Source organism: Pseudorca crassidens, chromosome 9, assembly GCF_039906515.1.
Source record: "Pseudorca crassidens isolate mPseCra1 chromosome 9, mPseCra1.hap1, whole genome shotgun sequence".
NCBI lineage: Eukaryota > Metazoa > Chordata > Mammalia > Artiodactyla > Delphinidae > Pseudorca > Pseudorca crassidens.
The window spans coordinates 97337538-97351715 of NC_090304.1; the positions used below are offsets into that span (position 1 = coordinate 97337538).

A 14178-nucleotide genomic window follows, 5' to 3' on the forward strand; every position below is an offset into this window, starting at 1 on the left:
AAGAACAGACGTTTTTAATTTTGATGAAGTTCAATTTATTAACTGTTTACATTTTTGCTTTGTGGATCCTATCTGAAAAATCTTGACCTAACCCAAGATCACAAGAATTTTCTCCTGATTTTTTGTCTAGAAGTCTTGTAGTTTAACTCTTATGTTTAGGCATTATGATACATGTCAAGTTAACATTTGTATATGGTGTGAGGTAAGGATTGAGGTTTGTTTGTGTGTGTGTTTGTTTCGGCATATGTTCTAGTGCTATTTGTAGAAAGGACTATTCTCTCCTTATAGAATTACCTTGACATCTGTGTTAAAAACTTACCATCTTCTCCTGGGTCTATTTATGCTCTCTCTTACTTTTTTTTTTTTTTTTTGATAAATATGCTTATCCTTATGTCTTGTTTTAGCTTTACCTTAAATCTTGAAATAAGATAATGTAAGTCTTCCAACTTTGTTGTTTTCCTAAAAATTCTTTTGGCTCTTCTAGGTCCTTTGTATTTTCATATGAATTTTAGAATCAGCAAGTCAGTTTCTGTTTTTTTAAAAAGTGCTGTGATTTTGAGTATGATTATGTTGAATCTAGTTGAGATTGGGGAGAAACAGTATTTTAACAGTATGAGTCTTCTGATCCATCAACATATTCTCACTCTTCATTTATTGAAGTCTTTAGTTTCTCTCAAAAGATTCTACAGTTTTCAGTGTACAGGTTTTGCACGTAGTTTAACTTCATCTCTATCTATTTCATGTGTTTTGAGGTTATTTTAAATGATATTTAAAAATTAATTTTTGATTTGTTGCTAGTAATAAAAATATAATTGCTTTTGGTGTATTGATCTGTGTACTGTTTTCTTGCTAGACTTATTAGTTCTACTAGTTTTTAAAAATAAATTCCTTTAAATTTTTTACATAGATTACCACCTTTCATTAAAGAAAATTGTACTGCTTTCTTTCCATTCTGTGAGCCTTTTATATTTTTATTTTTATTGTGTTACTCCTCTGACTAACATGTTAAATGGAAGCTGTGAGAGCAGGCCTGTAGACATCCTTGCCGTGTTTTTGATCTTAGAGGGAAGTCATTCAGTCTGTTAAGTATGATGTTAATGTGTTTACGTTTTTGTTTTTTTTTTTTGCGGTACGCGGGCCTCTCACTGTTGTGGCCTCTCCCGTTGCGGAGTATGGGCTCTGGATGCGCAGGCTCAGCGGCCATGGCTCACGGGCCCAGCCGCTCTGCGGCAAGTGGGATCTTCCCAGACTGGGGCACGAACCCGTGTCCCCTGCATCGGCAGGCGGACTCTCAACCACTGTGCCACCAGGGAAGCCCCTGTGTTTACTTTTTTATAGATGTCCATTATCAGTTTGAGGAAGTTACCGTCTATCTTAGTTTGCAAGAAATTTTTATCATTAATGGGTATTGAATTTTGTAAAACGCAGTTTCTGTGTTTACTGAGATGATATGTTTTTTTGTTTTTTTTTTTTTTAGACTGGTGATATGGTGAATTACATTGAATTTTGAATGCTGAGCCAACCTTGCATTCCTGAGATAAACCCCATTTCATCATTATGTATTAATTTTTGTATATATTGATAGATTTGTTTTGCTAATATTTTGATAAAGATTTTTATATCCGTGTTCACAAAAAACCCTTTGGTTTTTTATTTTCTAGTAATGTCATTGACTTGTTTTGATATCAGGGTAATGTTGGCCTCAGAAAATGAATTGGGAAGTGTCATCTGTTTTCAGGAAGAGTGGGTATAGGATGTTATTGTCTCTATTTCTTTTTTTTTTTAATTTTATTTATTTTTGGGTGCTTTGGGTCTTTGTTGCTGCACGCGGGCTTTCTCTAGTTGTGGCAAGGGGGGCTACTCTTCATTGCGGTGCGCGGGCTTGTCATTGCGATGGCTTTTCTTGTTGTTTATGGCTCTAGGCACACAGGCTTCAGTAGTTGCAGCACATGGGCTCAGTAGTTGCGGCATGAGGGCCCTAGAGTGTGTGGGCTTCAGTAGTTGTGGCACATGGGCTCAGTAGTTGTGACTTGTGGGCTTTAGAGCACAGGCTCAGTAGTTATGGCGCACAGGCTTAGTTGCTCTGCGGCATGTGGGATCTTCCTGGATCAGGGATTGAACCCATGTCCTCTGCATTGGCAGGTGGATTCTTGACCACTGTACCACCAGGGAAGTCCCTGTCATCTCTTTATGTGTGGTGAGAATTCATCAATGAAGTCATCTGAGCCTAGAATATTTTTTGTGGGAATGTTTTTAACCAACAGTTGCAGTCACTACCTAAGAGTGCCTACTATTCTGACTTTAGCATCATAAGCTAATTATTAAATAACCTTTTTATTTTGGAATAATTTTAGATTTAATGAAAAGTTGTGAATAGTATAGAGAGTTTCCATATACCTCATACCTAGTTTTCCTCATTGTTAACATCTTACATTACTGTGGTACATTTGTCAAAACAAAGACTCTGACATTGGTATTAACTACCAATGGTATTAACTACACTACAGATTTTATTTGGATCTCACCAGATTTTTCATTAATGGTCTCATTGGCCAGGATACCACATTGCATTTAGTTTTCTTATTTCCCCAGTCTGTTCCGGTTTCTCAGGCCTACCTTGTTTTTCATGACCTGAACAGCCTTGAGGAGTCCTGGCTGGGTATTTTTTAGAATATTCTCCAGTCTGGGTTTGCTGCTGTGTCTCATTATTAGGGTTATGCATTTGTGGAAGGAATACCCAGAGGCAAAGTCCTCTTTTCACTTCATCTTATCAGGGTATATGAAGTCTACATGACATTCATGTAGCATCACTGATGGGATTAACCTGAACCACTTGGCTAAGATAGTGTTTGCCAGCTTTCTCCACTTTAAAGTTACTCTTTTTCTCTTTCCATATACTATTCTTTTAAAGCAAGTCACTTAACTCCAATCCACACCTGAGGGAGAAGGAAGTATGTACATATCTGATTTGGAATTCTTCTGTAAGGAAAATTTGTGTCTTCCCTCACTTATTTACTTACTCAATTATCTATATCAATATGGATTGTTGTATATTTATTTCATATTTTGAGTTCGAATCCAGTTGTGTTTTTATTTTGTTGCTCATATTGTTCCAACTTTGACCACTGGAAAGGCTTTCAGATTGGCCCTTGCCCCTATGCTTTTGTTTTTTGAGTGCTTCCTTACTTCCTGGTGCTCTAAGATGCTCAGCCTCATATTGTATACTCTTTGCCCTGATTATAGAATCAGCTGTTTTCCCAAGGAGCTATGATTCCTTTTATTGGAGAATGGTTTTTAGAAGCCAAAGTGTGGGCACTGGGTGTGCTCATTGCTTTTGAGGTGCCATTGCTTTTAGGCCCTCTTGAGGGGTAGACCTAGTAATGTATGTATATCTACACACGTATCTCTACTTGTTTCTGTATGCATTTGTATCTGTATTAAGTTGAACATGAGTTCATACTGATCTCTGATTTTAATCCAGTACCACAGGGTTCACTCTATTCTTCCTTTCTTGTTTATGTGTAACTTCCCTATCTGACAGTGAGAAACCTGGCTCTGACCATCCATTATCCATTTACTTATTTGTTCAACTCCAGTATACATGAAAAGCTATTTTAGAACCATTACTCCGTATACCCGCGAGAAACACATTTTCCATTTAGAGTACAGTGTTTATTTTTGTTTATTAGCCTTACAATTTCCAGTCAAAACATTGTTTTCCAAAGTTAGTTAGGTCAGCTCCTCCCCTCCCCCATCCCTTTGGTGCAGGTATGTCATAATTTGTAATGCTGTTAGATTCATTCGTCACAGTCCACATTTCATCTTGGAATCTTCCAACCGTCTGATTGATGGTTTTTGTTGTTGTTGTACAGTCAGCATTCAGTGAAGTTCACTCTTCCTAATGTGCAGTTCTGTTGGTTCTGACAAAAGAGTTGAGTCATGTATCCACCACCCTAGTATTATACAGAACAGATCCTGCAGTCTGAGTGTTCCCTTGTGTGTCCCCTTTGTAGTCAGTCACTCTCCCCTCCCCTAGTCCCTAGTAATTGCTAATCTGTTTTATGTCTTATCTGTTTTTAACTTTTACATTTTCTAAAGTTGCATATGAATGGAATGGTATGAAAATCTTTGGATTTTGCATCTGACTTCTTGAACATAATAAAATGCATTTAAGATTTATCCATATTGTTGTGTGAATTAATAGTTCATTCTCTTAAAATTGTTAAAGAGTATTCTGTTGTGTGGATGAATCATTCCACCACTGAAGGACATCTTGATTACTTCCAGTTTTTAGCAATTATGAATAAAGCTGGTATGAACATCCATGGACAGGTTTTTGTGTGAACATAAATTTTCACATCACTTGGGTAAACACCTAAGTGTGATTTCTGGGTTGTATGGTAAATCATATCACTACTTCTCTATTAAGTACTTAGAAACCATAAATTCAGTAAATCTGTCCTTTAATATTGCCCATGGAGAGCATTAAAATCAGTCTCTAGTTTAAAAAATCTGTAAAATCTACTAATTTATCTATCCTTTCGTTATTCTTTTGTTTATTTTTTACAAGCTACATTTGCCATGGTGTGCTTTCTTAGAAGACGATTCTTCATAGATCACTATTTGTGGTTCTGAGATTCTGTGAATTCATCCATAAATCCATAGAACTCTGGGCTATAATTTATGTGAATGACATGATTACTGGGTTTAACTTATAATTAGATATATCCAAATGTTTTAGGGAATGTGTTTTATGAAACAAAGAGTATGTTTTTCATTCATTACTAATGCATTGATCCCAGGAATTATGTGTGTGCAAATTGTCAAGTTGGGTTGATTCTTCAGAAAAGGAAGGTAGAGGCTAATGAGTCTTCTTAGTGTGTCAGTGCATTTGTTAGAGAACAGTGTTTGGAAAAATTAGTGTTATAGAAGAATTACGTGGCTTCTAGGGATTAGATTGAATGAGTGTGTGTATTGTCCGTCCCTCATTCTAGTGTAAGTGGCAGGGATGCTAGTTAACAGAATGCCAGACATCATAGTGCCTGGGGCATATTTAGAGACCAGAGAAGATTTACAATAATCAAACACAAGTTGACAGAGTAGCATGAAGAAATTTCAATCCTGTCAGCCTTGCTTACAAACTTAATTAGGCTTATTGGGTCAGAAAATATTTTTCCTCCTCCCATTTTTTATCTGTTTCTCTTTCACCCCCACCTCTTGTTCCAGAGTATCTTTGAAGGGGTCACACTACCAACAAAAGGAGACTCTTTTGGTTAATCCTAATGTATTTGGTTTATTTGGCTTTAGGGAAAGGAACAGTGGCAACAACAAATTTTAAGATATATGAGGAACTCCATTTTTGATAGAGACACTGTATATTTTTCTAAAAATCATACTTTATTCAGGAAATTATGAAGAAAATTAATTTTTTGTGGCTCTAGAATTGGACCTTTTACAAGTATTTTTAATTTGTGGGAGCTGCTTGGCCCACCCCCTTAACATATTGCCAGCTGCATCTTTGCTTTATTTATCATTTATGTAATTTTACAGTGTAATCTTTTAGAGCAGCGTGTGTGCATGCTGTTCTTTGCATTTCCATTAGCAGCACAGTGTTGGGCTTCGGTTGATGATGGTGGATGATTGGGGGGTGGAGAAGAGGTGGAGTTTCTTCATATCATCCCTCTTGTGGTCAGTAAAATCATCCGACAAATGCCTTTCCAAGGATGTCGAGTATATATAAAGGAAAAGCCTAGGAATGCTAAGGGAGTGGTGTTTTAGTGAGGATTTCATTCTCCTCTACTCCATGGAAACGAGCCTTTTGAGCTTTTACTTGTCTGCTGATTTGTCCGGTGATCCAGGTAATCTGTAGCAGTCTTTGTTTTCTCGGTGGTGTATGAAATGTAGCAAAATGGTAGAAAAATAGCTTTAGTGAAAGGGATATACTTATAAAAGAGGAATAAAATTTAAAAGGAAAAGGGTATTTTTACATTGTTCACTATTCTTAAAATAGCTTTTAAGGTTTTTTTTCATGTTTAAAGAGACTAATTTGACCTAAAGGAAGAAAATTCCTAGTTTTAAAAATCTGTGCTTTAATTGCTTAGCTTGAGAACAAAGGTTTTAACATCCAGCATTGCAGGGATATTTTTATTCAGAAGGATAGGAAGCAGCATCCTTCTTTTACCTTTTGAGAACTGAATTGACATAACTTTTCTTGAATCTTAGCTAGGGACTCTGATTTATTATTCTATAAATTGTGAGTTAATTATCTGAAGCTTCAGGATGCTTGTTTCCCTTTGATACCTAAGAGACCTTGGATGGGATATGAGGGGGCCAGGGATTAATCCTATAGTGGGGGAAGGGAATGTTTTTACAGAGTAATCTTCATGATTTTTCTTTCATTTGAAGCTAAATTGAAATATACAATCATTTGGAAATGGTGACGATATCCATGATACCAAACACTCTTATCAATTTGAATTATTTTATCCTTTGTTCAGTTTGTGGTATTTTTGCTCTTATCAGCTAAAATGTTGGTTATAAATAAGAAGAAGCTGCCAGATTACTATGTGATGGCATTGAAATTGCAATTCTGAGGAGTGGTTTTTTTTTTTTTGCATTCATATCTGTGAATACAGGAGCAGAGGCATGAATGTAAAAAGTAGAAGTGGTATAAAATGCCGCAGGCTTTTTTGCTTTCTTCTGAAGGTGTTCTTCATGGTGGAAGCTGTTTTATTTTAAACAGAAAGACCCAGGACCATAGTTTATGATACTAAGAAGTGTTTAGTGCTACAGACTTTTCTGTTGAGAAATGAGAGACCAAAAACATTTTAAAGTATACTCTGAAGCTTTCAGTTAGTTTGATTATCTCCATCATAGTGATACGAGTTATCATACTATTGGCCACATTTTGAAAGCTGGTTGTTTCCTTAGAATACTAATAAATTAACAAATGCTCATTGAGTTTACATTACTTTAGTACTTTAGATATAAACATGGTTTATCGTCTAGCAGAGGGTATAAAAAACCTATGCATATCATGCACTAGTTTTTTTATGTGTGTGTGTGCTGGAATACAAGTATTGGTTATATACTTACGTACTGACATGCAGGTATTTTACATAAACTACTACATTTAATCCTCATAATAACATCATCACAAAACTATCTCCATCCCTCTTTTATAGATGAGGAAATTTATATTTTGAGAGGTTAAATAATTCATCATAAGTAACAAAACCATAAAGTGATGAAGCCCAGGTCAGTCAAACTCTAAAACTCTTTCTGTAGTTTTAATATGAGTAGATTAAAACATTTTATCACAATTATTTGACATCACAAAGAGTGATGCCAATAGAGTGAGCAGGAGATCCTAGTCTCTGCCAGAAATTGAATGGATAAAAAATTTAGCATCGTATTTATAAAATGTCAAGGTTGGACTAGGTCACCTAAAGTTCAGTTCTAACATTATATGATTGTATTCCATGTAAGAGATTTTCATGTGTGACTTATGGAAACAAATATCATTACTTTCAAGTTTTTATTATAAATATATTTAGTTTCCACTCCTGATCCTTTATAACCTGCTCTAATTTTTCTTCAGAGGTTCTCTGTAGTGCATATCACCACCTAATATATTACAGTATACATTTATATATTAAATCATTGTTGTTTATTGTCTGCCTCTTGCCTTTCCCCCAGATACATTGCAAGGACATAGACTAGTGCCTGAGTACATAGTATGCAGTTATAAATTCATTTATTGAATGAATGAATAATAGACTTTTATAGTACATTGGTAAGATATATAAGTAACTTCATACTTTTTAATACCAACAGATTCTCTTGGGGCTAACATTATTCATTTTACTATTACAATGACCATTTAAGGAACTAATTAGTGTGAGAATTTTGAAAAGAAGAAAACCTACAAAACAATTGAGTTTAGGCAAGTAAACTTAAATTTGTTGGAACTTCCCCATACAAAATTATTGATAGTATAGAACTTGCCAACCATAGGTTTACCCAATATTGTATTTTAAAATACTAAAGCATTTTTAGATTCTTTCACATACGCAAAGAAAAACATAGTAGCAAAGTTCCTTTTTGGTTTATCTGTTAATTTATGTATACTTTCAAATGTTATTAATTTACAATGGACAGAAAATATTCAGACCCCACTGAGTCTTCTACTTAAAAGATATTTCATGACATTATGTATGACATTATGACATTATGTCATATGACATAATGTATGACATTATGAAGTATGACATTATGTTAACTGGTAGTTTTGGTTCATTTGAATGTTAGACTTTCTGAGATTTCAGTAGCTTTATTGAGGTAAAAATTGATGTATAATAAACTGTATATGTCTGAAGTATAAAATTTGATACGTTTTGATATATATATATACACACACACACACACACACACACACACACACACACACACACACAACTGGGAAACTGTCCACCCCAATCAAGATAATAGACATATCCATCACCCCATACCTTTTGTAATTCTTCCCTCCCAACCCTCCCCACCCATTGTCAGGCACCCACTGATATTGTCATTATAGATTAGTTTCTATTTTCTTGCTTTTTGTCATTTAGATTAGTTTGCATTTTCTTGAATTTTATATAATTGGAATTTTACAGTGTGTGTTCTTTTTGTTTTTCTTTTATTCTGCATAATTACTTTAAGATTTGTCCATGGTGTAGTGTGTATCAATAATTCATACCTTTTTTTTTTTTTGCTGAATAATATTCCAGTGTATGGATATACCACAATTTGTTTACCTATTTATCCATTGATGGACATTTGGGTTATTTTCAAGTTTTGGACTATTAAGAATAAATTTGCTTTGGACATATAAGTCTCTGTATGGACATATATTTTCATTTCACCTAGGAGTGGAATGGCTGAATCATGTGGTAAGAGTGTATTTAACTCTTTCAGAAACTGCCAAACTAGTTTTCTGAAGTGGTTTTATTGTATCACATTCCTACCAGCAAAGTTCCAGTTGCTCCAAAGCCTCACCAATACCTGGTATTGTTAATCTTTCTCATTTCAGCCATTTTAGTGGGTGTGTAATGGTATCATTGTAGCTTTTATTTGCATTTCATCTCATGATCAGTGACGCTGAGCATCTTTTTATGTGTTATTTACCATCCCTGTGTCTTCTTTCATGAATTATCTATTCAAATCTTGTTTTTAATTGTGTTCTCTGTTAATATTGAGTTGTAAGAGTTCATTATATATTCTGGATATGAGTCCATTATTATATATATGATTTGGAAATATTTTGTCCCAGTCTGTGGCTTGTCTTTTCATTTGCTTGGTATTCTCTCTCTTTTTAAAAAGCTTAATTGAGATGTAGTTCACATTTCAAAGATCAGAAGTTTTTAACTTTAAATCTCAGTCTGTCAGTATTTTCTTTCATGGATTATGCTTTTGGTATGTCTAAGAAATATTTACCTAACTGATACTTTTCCTATATTTGCTTTTAGAAGTTTTATAATTTTAAGTTTACTTTTAGGTCTGTGATACCTTTTGAGGTAATTTTTAATATGGCTTGAGGTGTAGATTGAAGTACATATTTTTACATACGAATATTCAAAAGTCTAGCACCATTTCTTAAACTATCTTTTCTCCACTTAATTCCCTTTGAACCTATGTTGGAAATCAGTTGTCCATATACATGAAGTCTCTATTCTGTTCTATTGATTTCTTTGTCTGTCTTGACCCCAAAACCACACTGTCTTGACTACTGTAGCTTTATAATAAGTCTTGAAATCAAATAGAGTTAGTCCTCTATGTTCTTCGTTTTTCAAAATTGTTACCTGGTCTAGGCCCTTTGCATTTCTGCATTAACATTGGAATCAGTTTGTCAATTACTGAAAAAAAAGCATGTTGGAAATTTAATTGGTATTACGTTGAATCTGTAGATCTTGTTGAATCAGTGTTGTTAAAATGATGTCTTAATGATATTGAGTTTTCCAGTCCATGAACATGACATATCACTGTACTTATTTAGGTCTTAATTTTTCTCAGCCATGTTTTCTAGTTTTCCGTTTTCAGGTCTCATATATCTTTTGTCAGATTTACCCTAAATATTTAATATTTTAATGCTATCGTAAATAGTATTGTCTTTTCAATTTTAATTTCTAATCATTCATTGCTAGTACAATATACAGAAATACAATTGATTTTGAATCCTAAAGTCCTGTTAAGCTTATTAATTAGTTCTAGTAGCTTTTTTGTTGATTTCATAGAGTTTTCTATGTAGATCATCATGTAATCTGTGAATAAAGACAGTTTTACCTCTTCCTTTCCAATCTGGATACCTTTTATTTATTTGTTCCTGACTTACTGCACTGGCTAGAGTAGTACAGTGTTGAGTAAAAGTGGTTAGAGGAGATATCCCTGTCCTGTTCCTAATCCTAGGGGGAAAGCATTCCATTTTTCACATTAAGCATGATGTTAGCTGTAGGGTGTTTTATAGATGCCATTTATCAGGTTAGGCTTTTCATGAGTGTTTATTGTTATAAGAACTAGAAATGTAATTTATAACACTATTGCTCAAATTAAATAAAGGTTTTTAAAAGTAGAAAAGATCACATTTACATTTTTTACGAAGAAAGGCTTTCGGAGTATTTTTCATTCTAATACTCTTTTAACAGGTGAATTCCACCACTGCAATATTCTGGCATTGCAAGGGACATCATAACTAAACATTTTTAGTATTTTTTCTGCTATGTAATTGTTGTGACATAAATTTGGAGTCAAAGATATTACAAGAACATGATGGGGAAGTAGAAACTAGAGATACATAAAATGTCCTTTAAAATAAAGCTTTTTTATAAGTTTATGGATATTTTGATTCCATAAAAATCAATAATAAGGAGTAAAATCATATAACTTTCGCAGTATATCTCAGATTTAGTCTAACCCTTACATTTTACAGATGATGTTAAGTGAATCTCTTGGGGAGTCTCATGTACTTTCATGATTTCTGCTATCATGGCGATGTCATCCAAATCTGAATTGCCAAATCAGTCTCTTCTCTGAACTGCAGTCCTTAGTAGACGTGTCTACTATGATGTCCTGAAGGTACCTTGACTAACATAAAACTGCTTATTTCCAAAACCTGCTCTTGCATTTCTTTTCATGGTGAGTGGCACAAATGTCTTGCTATCTAAGCCAAAATCCTTTTCCACCTTTTTTCCTAAATCTGCTGGAACTTCAGTGCTTGTTTTCATAGTATTATTTTTGGTATTTATCCCCTTTTCTTCATTTCCTTTGTTATTGCACTCTTCATCATTTTTTAATCTGTAATATTATTATTTTCTAATTAGTTTTCCAGCACTCAGCTTCATACCTTTCCTGCCCATTCTTCATGCTGTTTTCAAGGCGGTATTTCTAAAATACATACTGGATCATATTACTGCCTGGCTTACAATCTGTTGGTGTTCCTGCATTGTCTTTAGCAGTGGTTTTTTGGAGGAAGAGTGTTATGGACCTCTTTTGAAACCCTCTCTAGAGAGTCTCATAGTCTAAAATTTTCAATACCTATAGAAGCTGAAACCTGGATTAAGAACCTTTCTACAGACTGAAATTTGAATTCCTCCGTATGGTATATAGACCCCCTTTGATCTGCTAACTGTTTATTCTTTCCAGACATCATTACTCTCCTCCCACCCAACCCCCATACTCCAGCCATACTGAGCTACTTGCATTTTCTCCAAACACATCAGCATATGCTTCTTCCCTTGCTTATAATTTCTCTAGTTGACTCTTTTCTTTGGTTGAATTATTAATTCATTCAACAAATATTTATTGAACATTTTGAGGAGCTATGCCAGCTGCTGGATTTACTGTGTACTTACAGAGCTGTCTAATGATAAGACCAACATTAAACACAAAATAATTAAATCATTATAAAATGTGGTAAACGGTATTAAAAAAGAAAGAAAAGGGTGATTATGGGAGACAGTAACAGGAGGAGCTTAATTTAAATTGGAGAGCAGAGGTCAGGAAAGGCCTTTCTGAGGTAGAAACTTTTAAGCAGAGACCTAAAGTATACGCAGGAGTTGGGCTGGTAGGGAGAGTGTCTCAGAGCAGAATACAAGATATCCTTTTGGGGGGAAGCATGCATGTGAAGCACTAAAGGTAGGCCATTGTGGCTGGAGCATAGGCAGTGAGCAGGAGAGTGGTAAGGTTGAGATTAGAAAGGTAATAAGAGTTATATTCCATATTTGGGCCTTGCATGTCATGTTTGGTGTTTGGATTTTTTTCCTGAATGCAGTGGGAAAGAATTTAAGTGGGGGAGGACATGTTAAGATTGGTGTTTTGAAATTATATGGCTGCTGTATGGGAAAATGAATTGGAGGATGTGTGCAAGACTAGAAGTGGCAAGGCCTATTAAACTATTGCAGTAGTCTAGGTTTGAGATGAGATGCCTAGCTCTAGGCTAGCAATGGTGAAGGTCAGAAAAAGACAAATGAGATATGTATCGAAGGTAAAATCAGTAGACTTTGATGGTGAATGTTAACTCCTTGAAAATAGTGACATTTATTTTGTGTCTTCAATTTCTAGATCAGTGCCTGGTATACAGTTAATGCTCAATAAATATTGTTGGATGGATGGAGAGTTGGATGCATTGGATGTGGGGCCTCACGGAGAGGAAGCTGTCATTAATGATTTCTAGATTTCTGACTGGATCAGCTAGGTGGATGGAGGTCTGTTTATTAAGATGGAGAAGCAGATTTTGAGAGACAGAGTAAGAATTTAGTTATAGATTTATTGAATTTGAGATGCCAGTGGGATATATAAATGCATATGCCCAGACGGCAGTTGGTTGGGGCCCAGAAGGTAGAGGAAGTCCATCTGACAATGTCTAATATCCATTCTTTCATTAGACAAATATTTATTGAGCACCTACTCTGTGCCTAGTACTATCCTGAGATATAGCAGTGAACCAGAGATCCTTACATCATAGAGTTTATATTCCTGCAGGTTAGGGGTAGGATGGGTGATAGATCAACAAATAAGTGCTTTTTAAAAAATGACTACAATATGGGGTATAGTGAGGGCACAAGATTAAGACAAATTCTCCATTGAGGAAACACTCATCTTTCACTGGATGGCAGTGGGGGGTGGCTTTTGTTACAAGTATGTATTAATTTCTGTATGTTAGTTGATTTAGTGCTTACCCTCAGTTCTCTCACCTTAGCTTCTACATTCCTGAGTTGTTTATTTTGACTGTTTTTTATTGGATGGATTTTGGCTTTAAGTAGATTTTCCCTCCTCTCCAAGAAGAGCTCATAGGTGCTTTATTACCTTATTTCTCTAAAGATTTCTTTTATTTCTATTTCCAGTATGTATAAAAACTTTTAAAGGAAATTTAGACATTGTGTCATTTCTCTTCTCACACTGGAGTCATATCTTCTAGCATGTGGAGTCTTATTGTGGAGAAATCTTGAGGCTAACTTAATCTTTCCCATTTGCACATAACTTACATTTATTTGTCTAGGTGCTCATATAACTCTTTATTTAAAAATCTTAAATTTCTATAACTTTAACAGTGTATGTGTTAGGGTTGATTATTTTGTGCCTGTTTTTATAAGGTGCATTGTATCCTTCCCATCTTCAGATACAAATTATTCTGTATTTTTTTGAATTTTTAAAAATATATTTTTGAATATTCTTTTTATCCCTATAAAGCATAATGGTTACGAACAAGGCTCTAGAACTGTAAGGTCTGGGTTCACAACTCAGCTTCTCTGCTTACTATCTGGCCTTGGGCAAGTTCCTTAATCTTTCTGTTCCTTAGTTTCTTCATTTAAAACAGGGATAATAGTAGTATTTACTGAGGATTAAATGAATTTTTATATATATATATATATATATATATATATATATATAATGCAGTTGCAACAGTTACTGGCATATGTTACATGCACGGTAAGTGTTAGCTATTACTATTAACTATTCCATTTTCCTGTTACCTACTGTTCTTTTCTGTTAGTGTTCAAAAGGCCTGTGTGGCTCACAGCAAAGTTCTTGAGGTCACAGGGTTTTCTGTGTCGTGTGGCAGTTGCTCTGTGTTTCTATCGTTATCTCCACTTTACCTCCAGCATTTTCCTAAACCTAGGAATGTTTCAACATGTTTTGTTT

At 34.7% G+C, this 14178-nt stretch overlaps 1 protein-coding gene across 4 annotated transcripts in view; it reads left to right on the forward strand.

Annotated features, from left to right (window-relative positions):
- The window catches only part of ARHGEF12 (Rho guanine nucleotide exchange factor 12), a 143845-nt gene that overhangs the window by 32379 nt on the left and 97288 nt on the right, over window positions 1-14178 (forward strand). Inside the window, exon 1 of one of the 4 annotated variants that reach the window (XM_067751344.1) lies at window positions 5734-5858. The exons of the other annotated variants lie outside the window; for them this stretch is intronic. The gene's annotated coding sequence lies outside the window, so the exon portion shown is untranslated. Of the gene's footprint in view, window positions 1-5733; window positions 5859-14178 lie in introns of those variants that run through there. 4 annotated transcript variants of the gene reach the window in all.